The sequence below is a fragment of the Acipenser ruthenus genome, chromosome 1, assembly GCF_902713425.1.
Source record: "Acipenser ruthenus chromosome 1, fAciRut3.2 maternal haplotype, whole genome shotgun sequence".
Lineage (NCBI taxonomy): Eukaryota > Metazoa > Chordata > Actinopteri > Acipenseriformes > Acipenseridae > Acipenser > Acipenser ruthenus.
The window spans coordinates 84,273,159-84,287,561 of record NC_081189.1 but is presented as its reverse complement, the minus strand read 5'-3'; the positions used below and the strand labels follow the sequence as shown (position 1 = coordinate 84,287,561).

The following is a 14,403-nucleotide window of genomic DNA, read 5'->3' as shown; positions in this document are numbered from 1 at the left end:
TTTATACTTTTTAAACTATTAAGCTTTTTATCCTTTTTTTGTCCATCTTCCTTCACTTTAATGGGACTTTTTCAACATTCTAAAGATCCCCATTGTTTAAAAACTCCCAGACTTCCAACATTCTATTTACTGTAAACGATGTAACTTTTGACACAGATCAGCTACTTTGACCACTTTCCCAACAAGTTAGACAACTACTTAGAGCAAATGAAATCTTCCTCTACTTCTCAGCTATTCAAATATGAAATCAAAACAGGAATGGCGTCTACCAATCAAGAGGTACAGCTGTTTTAGTACTGTAGCGTTTCAACAGGAGGCAGAAAACAGGAGACACGCTTGGTTCTTGGTTCAATGCTTTTATTTTCGGATGCTAGCTTGCACCCACCAGAGTCCACTGCTCTGTCTGCTTCTCTGCATTCAACCACTTTACTCCATACAACAACAAGATGGTGTCGCAGCGCCTTCTTATAATATTAGCCCCATCCCCCTTATGCAAATAGGGTATCAGGGCTCAGGCACATATCCCATTGGCCCTCATCCACACACTAGGATCAATGGGGACAGACTAATAACAACCAATCTTAACAGACCAGAGAAGACAAACAGACAGGTTACATTATACATAGGAGCACATACACTAAAGGTAAACAAAGCAGCTGCGGAATACAGCGGGAGGGAATAAACACACATAAACATAGACAGCGGGGATTACAGAACACAAACACAACTGCACAGACCGCTACGCAGTGGTGGAATGACCTTCCTACAGATGTCAGGACTGCCCCAGTCCCTGACCACATTCCGGCGCCTCCTTAAGACTCACCTCTTCAGACAGCACCTGTAGAACTCCTCTGTTTTTCCCCTTTAAATGTGCTTTACTTGCTCTTATCTGCCCCCTATTTTACTGCATTTAATCCTATACTTCAGAGTACTGTAATCTGCCAAGTGTTTAATCTGTAGTATTTTGTATTTAATCATATCCTGATGTAACTATCACTGACACTGTTATCTGTTGTATTATTGAATTGTATTTAGTCACACTTGTACTTGCTTGAACCAAAGTCATTGTATTTATCTTGCTCTTAATTGTATTATTACTTGTACTGTGATACTTGAAATGTATTTGCTTACGATTGTAAGTCGCCCTGGATAAGGGCGTCTGCTAAGAAATAAATAATAATAATAATAAAAGTATAGCAGAGATTCTGTCCTATCCCTGTGTGATTTATACACAATATACCTACATCATATCTACAATATATTTTGGGACACTTTGGGGACAGACAGATGGACACAGACAGACAGACAGACAAATAGCTAGATAGATAGATAACATATAACTATAATGACAGAATAAAGAAATATTGCAGTTATTGAATTCCAGCCATCATTAATTCATGTATTAATAAGCACGTCGTATATTTCAATAAAGTGAACACTAAAGTCGCGTACGCCATTACAAACTGTAATTTGCCTTTTAGTCATATGAATTGGTTGTGTATAAATATTACAAAATACCGGCCGTGTACATGAATAATACATTCAACAATTATTATACGATAATAAAATAAAATATACGATATCAAATCTAAAATGACCTTTATTCATATAAAATGATCGAGTCGCAATATAAAAGCAATATTAATCCTAAATAGACTCTAGTTAAGCAAAACGCTATCAGTATGGCTAATTATTAATCAAAAGCCCAAACATATTGCACCCCCTAAACCCCAGAGACACACAAAGAGAATCTTTCTTTCTTTCTCTCTCCTGCTGTTGGTCGGCCCCTCCTTTCTATGCACCCCCCTCCATTCTAATAGTGCAGCGCCAGCCCTTTTCTGAGTCACGGCGGTGTCTAACCAAACCCACCTTGCTGGCTGCTCTATTTTTTTTACTCATCCACTCTGCCTCAGAAAACCCTGTCATGACTTATAAATGAATAGTACACCCCTGACACCTAATACCCCCATTGGATAATTTAGCCACCCAAGGAAACATCACATTCGTTTAACACGTCTTCCACTTGAGTGTTATTCACTCTCTGCAGCAGATTGTACTTTTCACGAGAAACGCTGATTTTCACCTGGACACATCCTTTATGATCATCAAAGGTAGGAAAAACAAACAACAAAGTCAATGTCAGTGGCTGTGCGTTTCAGAAGTGAGCACTTCTAAGGTAGCATCGTATTAAAACTGTTTTTGCATCATGTTCCTGGGGAAGCTACAGTTAAATCTGTAAGTTCCTATTACAAATAATTACGCTTGCCTGACGTTCAAAGCAAAAACTACCCTTTCTAAGTATTAGTGTTTTCCGCGTTTGTAACCCGTATGTTATGTATACCTCAGATAAAATGACTTGTTTAAACTGTTTTTAAGTCCTTTTTATTTGTGTTTATTTTCTGTTTACTTTTTGGAGTCAGACTACCTGCTGTTTTATTGGTTTAAAACAACATAAATTAGAAGCCTACCATAGACTACATTTTAACGACGTATTCATTAAAAAGTATTGATATAGTAGTGCCTGGCGGCTATGGTTTAACTGTTTGTTGTATGTGAACAAAGTTGTGAGAAGTACTTTTCCGGTCACTTTCTGTTTAAGACCGGGGACCAAGTAACCAACATTTTTGTCACACTAGTGAAGCATGCGTTTGTGATGTATTTTCAAACTCGTGGTGCTGTCAGTACGTGTTTGCAGCCACCGGTGTATTTTTAAAATACCCTGTTCTCATCTAAAGCTTTTTGTTTCCTTGGTGTTCTGAGGTATCACTTTCACAGTCGTGTTGCTCAGCCCCACTAATTGTACGTTATGTGGCTTGTGTCAGAACAAACGGTTTGTGTAGACGGTATGGCGATTGGAATCGGAGCGGCCGTGCTGCTGCCGTTGCCTTTCATGCATAGATTTCAGTAATTATACGCACAGGAGAGAAGTTTGCCCCGAACTTCGACTGGCAGGTAGGTCTGCCTATTAGGCAGATAATAAAACACCTCTCTGCGAAAACCCGCCTCCTCAGTTACATCACCAAGGAGACACGCCTTCTAAGGGCAAAAGCTGCCTGTTTCCACGCCCTCACATTCAAACTGAAAACTGCGTGCCAAGGTTTTGCAGCAGAACAGATTTGGAATGAAAAAGGTAGGATGTTTTATTCATCTTCTCAAAATACACCGTTTTTAGCAGAACGTGTGCACACAAAGGCATTAAAAAATGTTGAGTTACGCCTTAAATATGAATATGAATATCTTCTTCTGTTAAGTTGTATTATATAACGTTTTTTTTTTTTAAGTGTAGCTATCATTTCAAATTTTAGTGATGCTTAATCTCCACCTTTGTCTCGTTTTGTTGTTCAAACGTATATTTTAATTATTCACTTTATGTGCAGCATAGTATTTATGCTGTACTGTGTGTGCAAGTTGTTCACAGTGATCCACAACATTCAGTTACACATAATTTATAATTGATTTGCTGTTAAAAATGATAATACAAAATATAATAAACTTACCAGGCATGTCAGCTGAAGTTATGCTAATGTCCTATGTCTAAAGCAAATATTGGTAACAGAATAACAAGGTTGGTTACTCTAAACTAAATTATTAATTTACCAGCTGGTAAGACTACTGTAGTTAAACACAGAGGCCTGGAAGGCAGGTTTACATTGGCTGGTTTATATTGGGCACATGCCTGGCAGGCTGGTTTATAATTGGGCACATGCCTGGCAGGCTGGTTTATATTGGTAACATGCCTGGCAGGCTGGTTTATATTGGGCACATGCCTGGCAGGCTGGTTTATATTGGGCACATGCCTGGCAGGCTGGTTTATATTGGGCACATGCCTGGCAGGCTGGTTTATAATGGGCACATGTCTGGCAGGCTGGTTTATATTGGGCACATGCCTGGCAGGCTGGTTTATAATGGACACTTGCCTGGCAGGCTGGTTTATAATGGGCACTTGCCTGGCAGGCTGGTTTATAATAGGCACATGCCTGGCAGGCTGGTTTATATTGGGCACATGCCTGGCAGGCTGGTTTATATTGGGCACATGCCTGGAAGGCTGGTTTATATTGGGCACATGCCTGGCAGGCTGGTTTATAATGGGCACATGTCTGGCAGGCTGGTTTATAATGGGCACATGCCTGGCAGGCTGGTTTATAATGGGCACATGCCTGGCAGGCTGGTTTATAATGGGCACATGCCTGGTAGGTTGGTTTATATTGGGTGTTTAAATTGGGCACATGCCTGGCAGGCTGGTTTATAATGGGCACATATGTCTGGTGGCATTTGATGGGCACTGTGTTAATGTTTTATTCTTAGGAGGTGAATTGATGATATACGTCAGAAGGTTCCTTTAAATGTGGGTCAAAATCCAACTTTTCTGAGTGATTTGTTACGGAATGACACACATCACTGAGAAATTGTTTAACGTTTTTTTTTCTTCCTTTTAGTGAGATAATGGAACGTTTCTGGATCTCATCACTTGAAGACTCTCTGCGCAAGGAGTCTGACGCACGTGTGCAGAAAACGATACATATTGTAAAACGAGATTCAAGAGAGGATTTTATGCAAAATCACTTGACATGTCTTAAGGAGAATGGAACTGGCACATTTGTAGCTATCAAAAAAAGAGGGGAAAATCACTTTCAGTGGCAATGTGAAAGGTCCAATAAACCAAAAGGTAAATCCTCAGGAGCACCTTCAATAACTCGTGCCAATAGATGTGGAGCGTACGTTTCTTTTACATTTGTGAGCAACAATTCTACACATGGGCGCAACTCAGTATGGTTTTGCATTTTATGCTGTGCTAGTGAAGAGCAACCAAGGCTGAGGAATACCTGTAGCATTTTTTATTGTGAGTGAGGAATCCAGTGACATCTTGTCACTGTCTGAAAAAAGTTCAGGAAGCTGTTGGAGAGTTTCAGCCAAGATATGTTTTAAAATTCATAGTTGAAGTTTATGTATGAAATGCAAAGGATAAACAGATTAAGATGAGTAACTTACATGGCAATGGTATTTCATGATTGCATAATTTACAGCTTATACTGTAGAATGTTTGGGGTGGTAATGTGTCGTTTGATATAAAAATTATTATGAACATAAAATGTGATATTTGAAACAACATAATGCCAATATAGGGTTTAATTTAAAACCGAGTTTAATCTGGTTTATATAGTTATCTTATTATGTAGAATTTTGTTTAAAAAAAAAAAAAAAAAAAAAGAATTTGCAGCCCATCCAGTAAAACTACAAGTATGGCAGCAATCAACCACTCCCTCAATCTCACGCTACCCAATTTGGCAGCCTTGTAGCGGTACAATCAGCTTTGTATGCAGCTCTCTTAATTTACGAAGTGATAGACAGATTAAGTATTACTTCCTTTTTATATTTCCCTTTGCAGATGTGTCATGGTAGATAGGGACATGAAAGAAATCAATGCAGTACACACAGTGTTTCCTTATGCAAAGGTGCTGCTGTGCTGGTTCCATGTACTTCAGGTAAAAAACCAAAACCACTTTCGGTTAGGGGTCATTCCGGGTTGATTGCAGTGTAGCAATGACTGTGGTCCATACCAAGTGGACTAAAATGCAGTCTAGCAAATGCTGCAAATTAGACCTGATTGCACCGTACCAAAACCAAATAGTTAATCATGTGAATTGGTTCAGCTGACGTGAACATGCAGAACACGTTAGACCGCCCATGTGGACCAATATCAGAAGCAATGCAGAAGATAAGTCACATCAAACTTTTAACAGTTTAAAAACCCTTCAGTAGAATAAATATCATCTAAAAGAGTTCCAAAATTTTCCATAGAGGAAAAGATGTATTTAGTACACCTAATTAAAAACTACATTAACAAAGCTTACAGCACCAGCAAAGAAGACGAGAATGTTATATTATGTAAAATGGCATGGAAAAATATTGAACAGAATTTCAATGCTAACCTTTTGGGGCGGCCGCAAATTTTTCAGGATAGAGGTGTACAGTACTAACTGTAGTCCAAGCACATGGACTAAACCTCCTCATTCCACTAGTTCAGGGGTGGCCAACTCTGGTACTGCAGAGCCACAATCCTGCTGGTTTTATAGGTCTCTCTAAATCATCAAACACTAATCAACTGGCACCCATGGGAATTTTGACCAATTAAGACCAATTAATAATGTCAATTAAGTTATCAAGGGCTCGGTTAAAACAAAAACCAGAAGACCCTGTGGCTCTCAAGGACCAGGGTTAGCCAGTCCTGCACTAGTTAGATGAATCAAGTGGACTAACTGGTACAGTGCAATCGACCCTCAATGACTAATTACTTAAATATATCTACAGATAACCTACTGATTTCAATTGCACTTAGTATAAAAGTACTTGAGAGCGGGTATTTATATCCATAATGTAGAATTCACATACAAGGTCTTAAAGCCTTATATCAGGGGTAGGCGACCCTGGTCCTGGAGTGCCACAATCCTGCAGAGTTTGTAGGTATCTCTTAATCATCAATTATTAAATCCCTGGAACAAATGGTAATTCTGATAAATTAAGCTAATCAATGAGTCAATGAATTTATTAAGGGTCTTGGGGTAAACAAAAAACTGAAGTGTTTGTGGCAGTGGTTCCCAACCCTGGTCCAGGAGGACCACCTACCCTGCTGGTTTTTGTTCCAACGAGCTCTCAATTACTTAATTGAACCCTTAATTTAAGTAATAGTTTAAACTGAACTTTTTAAATCATGTAACTTATAAAGAGTTGGAGAATTCAAGTTCCTTATACAATTTTACACCTAACTTGGAACCCCAACTGTTTAAAAGAATTAAAAGGCTCTGATTAGGCAAATTATTAGTTCGATTAAGTAATTGCAAGCTCGGTTGGAACAAAAACCAGCAGGTTAGGGGGTCCTCCAGGACCAGGGTTGGGAATCACTGGTCTGTGGCACTCCAGGACCAGGGGTGTCTACCCCTGCCTTATATATTCAGAAAAATATCTGCCTCCTCCCAGGCCAGCTTTTGGCAAAATGACAGAATGCAAACTTGTGTGCATTATAAAATAAAAAAAAGATTGTATGGTAGAAATTTGGTATCTCCTAAGTCTGAAGGTTACAGGAAGGGAATTGAATGACAATCTGATTGATAAAAAATGAAAACATTGTTCCTTTAATGTGATCTAACAAAAGTGAAACAAAGTAGCAGAGTCGGAAAACTGTTCATTCCAATTGCATTTTACATGTGTCTTCATACTTAGATTTGATTATACTTGATTTATTATAATCATTTTTATTATGTAATTTACACAATCCATGATACATAGCAAATTCAAAACTAATTAAAAAACTAATATACAATAAGTTTTAAAAAATCAGTGTACAAGTTACAATTTTGAAAGCAAACAAAAAACAGACCATGTGCTATAGTACTTTCTAACACATACTTAGACAGTGATAATTATCAACGTTTAGTTTTTTGTTTTTTAAAGGCGGTACACAGATGGATTGTCCGACGTGATGGAGGATGCAGTCAGAATCTGTCTGCAAAAAATGAAGTGATTAGGTCTATGATTGCCTTAAAACAATGCAGTACAGTAAGTTTCTTTTTCTTTCTTTCTTCCACGTTAGCAAATGTCATAAGGTGCTGATCTTTATTGATGAGTTCAAAGTTTGTTTTTTAATTTCCTTCTCACCACAATAATGACATACTGTTGCTCATGCATGGATAATCCATTTACCATAATTATACTACCCATCTTTTTAATAGAATTTGTATATTGACAAACGTGTATTTTTTGAAAAAAAATAATTTGGTATGCATGTCTTTCTGTTAACATTTGTTTTTATTTATTTTCATTCATTTTAGGCTGCCGAGTTTGAAAAGATGTCAAAGGAAGTGATTGTCAAAACAGACAGAGAAACTGGCAGTTCAGTAATTTCACAGGACCATTGGTTTCGAAATGCAGACATGTGGGCCAATTTTGGACGGAGAGTTTACCACCAAGACAGTGAAACAAACAACCTTGTTGAGAGGTATGCTTTATGTAAAAATAGTGATTAAAACAAAAACATAAGTTGCAGCACTATAGGCAAGAGTCAGACTTGTCTCGAATCCTGCCTATGCCATTGCCAGCTTTGGCCAGAAGTTCTGAGAGGGTGGCACACAATTGACCTGGCGCCTGCAGGTTCAGGGCGTTGGCATTTCTAGCTGCATCGACTCCTCCAAACGATGTGTTCGCTAGGGGGTGGGAGCTCTGGGCTTGTAGTGCGAAAAATAACATATGGCTTTGACAGTGCTCGTATCGGAGGGCGCATGTTTTGTCTCATCCCTCCTGAGGAGGCGGGGAGGTGTTGCGGTCAGCCAAGTTGAATTGCTGATAAAGGGAAAAAAATTGGTGATACTAAATAAAAAAAATAAAAAATTGCTTTTGCTTTTCTTTTTTTCCCATAGATTTTTTTTCAGCATGAAGTATCAGTTTCTTCATGGCTATGCAAACAGACGTGTTGATGAACTACTTCTACTACTTAATACCAAGGTGGTCACTTACTAGAGGTTTGTGTAACATTTCCAATACTAGCATTTTTATGTGGTCTAGTGTTGCAAATGAGTGTTGGATTTCAAAAAATAAATACATTATACTTTATATTTGTAATTTTCTAAAACATAAAGTTGTTGTGTACATTTATTTCAGTATCTACAAATAAGGAGATAGTGTACCACAGGTAAATGCATTTTTGTCATGTATATAATTTACACAACCCATAACTTTTTTTAGCATGTGAATAATAGAATACTGCTCTACTAATTGTATTCTGTCTTGTATATGGTGCAGGTATCTGGAAGGTCTTCATGGTGCTCAGAGGATTTCTGATTCCAAAACACAGGATGCTGCAGAATCTGCATTACGTATGAAGAACAAAGGCCTTCAAAATAATTTTGTTTACAAATCAGGTGGCCATTGCACAGTGCCTTCAGAAGCAGATAAAGCAAAATGTTATGCTGTGGATTTAATTAGCATGAAATGTGAATGCGCCGTTTCTGAAAGGGGTCATTTGTGCAAGCATATTGAGTTTGCAAAAATGATGTGCAAAGAACAGGGGATTGATATTGATGGAATTCGAAAAGAATTAGCCAGTTCACTAACTGAACAGCATTGCTATGAGTGGGATGGAAAACATTTAATTGTACATTGTGCTACATTGTACACCTGTCTTGCCAATAGTCTTGGAGAAATATGTGTCTGTCTAAGACTTTCTGAGTTAATTGGTACACAGAACCCTAACCAAGAGGTAACGGACTGCTTTGTGAATACCACAGCAAATTGTCAATCACACAATAAACAGTTGTGTGTAAAGAAGATGATTTCAGACTTAAAGGAGTGGTGTGACAGCAGTGATTATAAGGAATCTCCAGAGTTGAATGCTGTAGTAAAACGTGCACACCAACTAGCATTTGGACAGTATAGCATGGCCAGCAATAAAATAAAAATTATAAGGCTGCATGCTTACAGAAAACGCATTGAAAGAGCAAGAAGCCATGCTATAGACATGCATTCATATCAGCTCAAAGTCTGTTCCTTTAGAAAAACAATAATTGGTAGCAGAGCAAAGAATCATATACTAAAATCGAGCTGAACGTGTGCTGTTATGAGCCCACGCCTTTATTTTTGAATTACAGAATGCACACAAAACTGGACAAAGTATAGAGGTTAATTATAACCGTTAAGGACCTCAAAGGTCTCTTCAAGTAAGAGTGAAATAGCTATTTATTTAAGTTTAATTAAGAGTTTAATTAAACCTCTGGGCCAGCCAAGTTTCAAAGCCAAATCAACCATAGTTAAAAGCAACAAACCAATAAGATTATTAAATAAAAGCATGATTAGTTGTGACTTCACTTTTATTTTCATGCTTTTTTCAGTACTTTGTGGAAAGCATCCAGGGCAGCAGTGTGGAGTAGTGGTTAGGGCTCTGGACTCTTGACCGGAGGGTTGTGGGTTCAATCCCCAGTGGGGGACACTGCTGTTGTACCCTTGAGCAAGGTACTTTACCTAGATTGCTCCAGTAAAAACCCAACTGTATAAATGGGTAATTGTATGTAAAAATAATGTGAAATAATGTATAATGTGATATCTGTATAATGTGAAATAATGTATAATGTGATATCTTGTAACAATTGTAAGTCGCCCTGGATAAGGGCGTCTGCTAAGAAATAAATAATAATAATAATAATAATCATATCTTTCTCTGGTTGACCCCTCTTTCTAACTTTATTGTTTTGTACATAGGAAATATTTTGGTCTGATTTTACTTTTTCTATATTTCATATTCATAGTGTATTTTTTGTTACAGACTTGATGTAATTTAACGTTTTGGTTACAGTACACCTGCGTTTTTCATCACTAGTGTAAAACAGTAAAGAAACATACTTAAATTCATGAAGCTTTCCAATGGCAACATCTTTGGTTGTGATCGAGCCCTCCAAAACTGCGATCCTGTCAAAAGGAATCATCCTTACTGCCAACTTGCCGATGCCCACACCTAAATCGCAGGCTTCTCCTGAAGACAGAAAAGTGTTACTATTATTGTAACAATCAACTTTTAACGTACAATAAGACTGACATTACATTTTCTATATTCACAAATAATGGATTTATTTAATGATAAATATAATGTTTACTGTTTGCATGTTACATTTGACTTAAGCTGGTGCCTGAATGCAAGACAACTTAGAATGGAAACATATAATTAGATTGTTAGGTTTTAAAAACAAGGCTACCCACACTACACTATTAAGATAAGGTACTTTGAAGCTGTTGAATGCAGTGGTCTGTATATTGTACCATGTGTTATACTACTAATTGATATGTTTTAGTGTGTTGACATTGCACTGGACATTTACTAATGTACCCTCAGTCAGTTTGGAACACAGGGAAGTTACAGTGGTTGTTGGGCCAGGACTAATGCCAACTGTCTCTTCAATCTTCTTTTTAAGCTCACTCTTTTTATTTTTATCTACCCTTAGATATGCAACCAGGAAATTGGCTGACACATTCTCAGGTGGACCTATCCTTCTCCTGATCTCCTCTGCTGTCACACTGTATCTTTGGGGGAAAGGTATAAGAATAATAAGATACAAAATATGGCCAACATTGCAAAATTGATACACAAATGTAAATTTAATGAAACCATAAAAAGGTATTTACTTAATTCAGAATTAATTTAATTCTGCATTAAGCCTTTGGAATGAACTTGAGAATACTTAAATTATGGAATGTTCCAATATCACATTAATCTGTTTATTTATGTTATATTACCTTTTCTTTCTCTTGTTGAAAGAAAGAGGGAGAAGGCTCTCGACTTCAGCAAATACTTGTGGTATAGCCATGCTGTCGGGTATTACAGCTGGGCGAGGCACAGCCAGTGATACAGGTGGATGCTGAAGTGACACAGCGACTGTGCTGGAGGAAGGAGGGCATGCCTGTGGCAGTGGGGAAGCAGTGTCGCTTTCTGAACAAGCAGCAGGGGTTGCTGATGTAGCATGAGCTTTTTCTGCATGATTTTTCACTGAAGGAAAAAAATACAACACCTTACTTGTAAATAACACTACGTTTCTTGTTTTATGAGCAACTATCGTAGGTTGTAGAAAATGTTGGTATATGGTCTAATGTGTTGGTATATGGCCTAATGTGTTAGTCCAGCTGCATCAGTAAAGTATCTGATTTTTTCACTTTCATTGTTAACATCCTGACACAGATCCTAATATGTTGGTATGACTCTCAGTAAAGTATCTGATATTTTCACTTTCATTGTTAACATCCTTTCTAACAACTTATAACACTTTAAAATGTATGCGCCAAAGTGCTGTCCATGAGCAGCAATACTGAAGACATTATTGTGGAGTGTACATTAAAGTGTTATAAGTTGTTAGAAAAAAAAAAAGATCAGATACTTTACTGATAGTCATACACATTAGGCCATATAACATTTTCTACAAACTACGATAGTGGCTCTATACATAAACTATTCAGTAATTTGATAAAATATAATTATTTATTCACAAACATTAATTCATACTTACCAGTGACCGAAGTACACTTCCTACGCTTTCTGGGAGGCATTGCTCTGAGAAAAAAATATCAGAATGAAATTATGATAATGGCAAGCTACAGCATTTTTTTTTTTTCAATCACAATTTTTTTTTTTAATCAGCCTGCCAGCCATGTGCCCCTTATAAACCAGCCTGCCAGGCATGTGCCCATTATAAACCAGCCTGCCAGGCATGTGCCCATTATAAACCAGCCTGCCAGGCATGTGCCCATTATAAACCAGCCTGCCAGGCATGTCCACATTATAAACCAGCCTGCCAGGCACGTGCACATTATAAACCAGCCTGCCAGGCACGTACCCATTATAAACCAGCCTGCCAGGCACGTACCCATTATAAACCGGCCTGCCAGACACGTGCCCATTATAAACCGGCCTTCCAGGCATGTGCCCAATATAAACCAGCCTTCCAGGCATGTGCCCAATATAAACCAGCCTTCCAGGCATGTGCCCAATATAAACCAGCCTTCCAGGCATGTGCCCATTATAAACCAGCCTGCCAGGCATGTGCCCATTATAAACCAGCCTGCCAGGCATGTGCCTATTATAAACCAGCCTGCCAGGCATGTGCCCATTATAAACACCCAATGTAAACCTGCCTTCCAGGCCTCTGTGTTTTAACTAGGGGCAGCAGTGTGGAGTAGTGGTTAGGGCTCTGGACTCTTGACCGGAGGGTTGTGGGTTCAATCCCCAGTGAGGGACACTGCTGTTGTACCCTTGAGCAAGGTACTTTACCTAGATTGCTCCAGTAAAAAAAAAAAAAAAAAAAACGATATAAATGGGTAATTGTATGTAAAAATAATGTGATATCGTGTAACAATTGTAAGTCGCCCTGGATAAGGGCGTCTGCTAAGAAATAATAATAATAATAATAACTACAGTAGTCTTACCAGCTGGTAAATTAATAATTTAGTTTAGAGTAACCAACCTTGTTATTCTGTTACCAATATTTGCTTAAGGCATTAGGACATTAGCATAACTTCAGCTGACATGCCTGGTAAGTTTATTATATTTTGTATTATCATTTTTAACAGCAAATCAATTATAAATTATGTGTAACTGAATGTTGTGGATCACTGTGAACAACTCGCACACACAGTACAGCATAAATACTATGCTGCACATAACGTGAATAATTAAAATATACGTTTGAACAACAAAACGAGACAAAGGTAGAGATTAAGCATCACTAAAATTTGAAATGATAGCTACACTTAAAAAAAAAAAAAAGTTATATAATACAACTTAACAGAAGAAGATATTCATATTCATATTTAAGGCATAACTCAACATTTTTTAATGCCTTTGTGTGCACACGTTCTGCTAAAAACGGTGTATTTTGAGAAGATGAATAAAACATCCTACCTTTTTCATTCCAAATCTGTTCTGCTGCAAAACCTTGGCGCGCAGTTTTCAGTTTGAATGTGAGGGCGTGGAAGGCAGCTTTTGCCCTTAGAAGGCGTGTCTCCTTGGTGATGTAACTGAGGAGGCGGGTTTTCGCAGAGAGGTGTTTTATTATCTGCCTAATAGGCAGACCTGCCTGCCAGTCGAAGTTAGGGGCAAACTTCTCTCCTGTGCTTATAAGGGTGTCAGGCTTGGGATGTGAGGCGTGTATCGTCCGTCTTGCAAGTATACACTGTTGGGTCTGGTGGATCTGACAGTCTGTGATTGGCTCTCGGCAGTTGCAGGTAAGTTACAGGATTGGTTGGTTTTGTCAATGCAAAGTATTGATTGGCTAGTTTCGGTGAACAATAAAATTAATTTGGACCAATTGTGTCTTTGTTTAGTATTTACTGTCCAATAGATGTGAAGTACGCTTAAAAAGATACAAAAAAGCAAAAGAAAGCCAGCACTAGCGCGGATTGATTTTAAATTTGATTCACAGTTGGTATTGAGACGTTGCAGGGTGCATCTACTGTCTATTAGTGGCCGCTAGAGCTGGAAGCTGATTGGCTAACGGTACTGAATCATTTTCTAATTTAGATGCGTCCCTTGCGAGACATGATATGCTGTGGTACGAGCCTTGACGTTCTTAGATTCTTATATTAAACCGTGTGAAAATCTTGTAAAATTTTATCAGTATAACAATAAAAATAACAGAATAAAACCCTTTTTTTTTTTTTTTTTTTTTTTTAAAACCTGAAAAGTCTTCATTCGATAAGTATTCACCAACTTTGCTATGACCAATTGCCTTCAGAATTCACACAATAAGTTAAATGGAGTCCATCTGTGAGCAATAAAAGTGTTTCACATGATTTCAGATTAAATACACCTGTCTGTGTAAGGTCCCACAGTTGGGTAGTGCATTCAAAGCAAAAATAGTACCATGAAGACTAAGG

At 38.0% G+C, this 14,403-nt stretch overlaps 2 long non-coding RNA genes across 3 annotated transcripts; one reads left to right on the top strand and one right to left on the bottom strand.

Moving 5' to 3' along the window:
• Window positions 1–4,416: 4,416 nt before the first annotated feature.
• On the top strand, window positions 4,417–7,939 carry LOC131738076 (uncharacterized). Its single transcript, XR_009329607.1, has 3 exons — window positions 4,417–4,666; window positions 7,450–7,554; window positions 7,827–7,939. It is a non-coding gene; the product is annotated as an uncharacterized LOC131738076 (long non-coding RNA).
• On the bottom strand, window positions 7,387–13,882 carry LOC131738073 (uncharacterized). Of its 2 annotated transcripts, none has more exons than XR_009329603.1 (5): window positions 13,430–13,882; window positions 12,039–12,082; window positions 11,275–11,524; window positions 10,387–10,516; window positions 7,387–7,501 (listed from the first exon to the last, which is right to left on the bottom strand). It is a non-coding gene; the product is annotated as an uncharacterized LOC131738073 (long non-coding RNA). The 2 variants fall into 2 exon arrangements; XR_009329602.1 differs by lacking the exon at window positions 7,387–7,501 and adding an exon at window positions 7,946–8,334.
• Window positions 13,883–14,403: the final 521 nt, after the last annotated feature.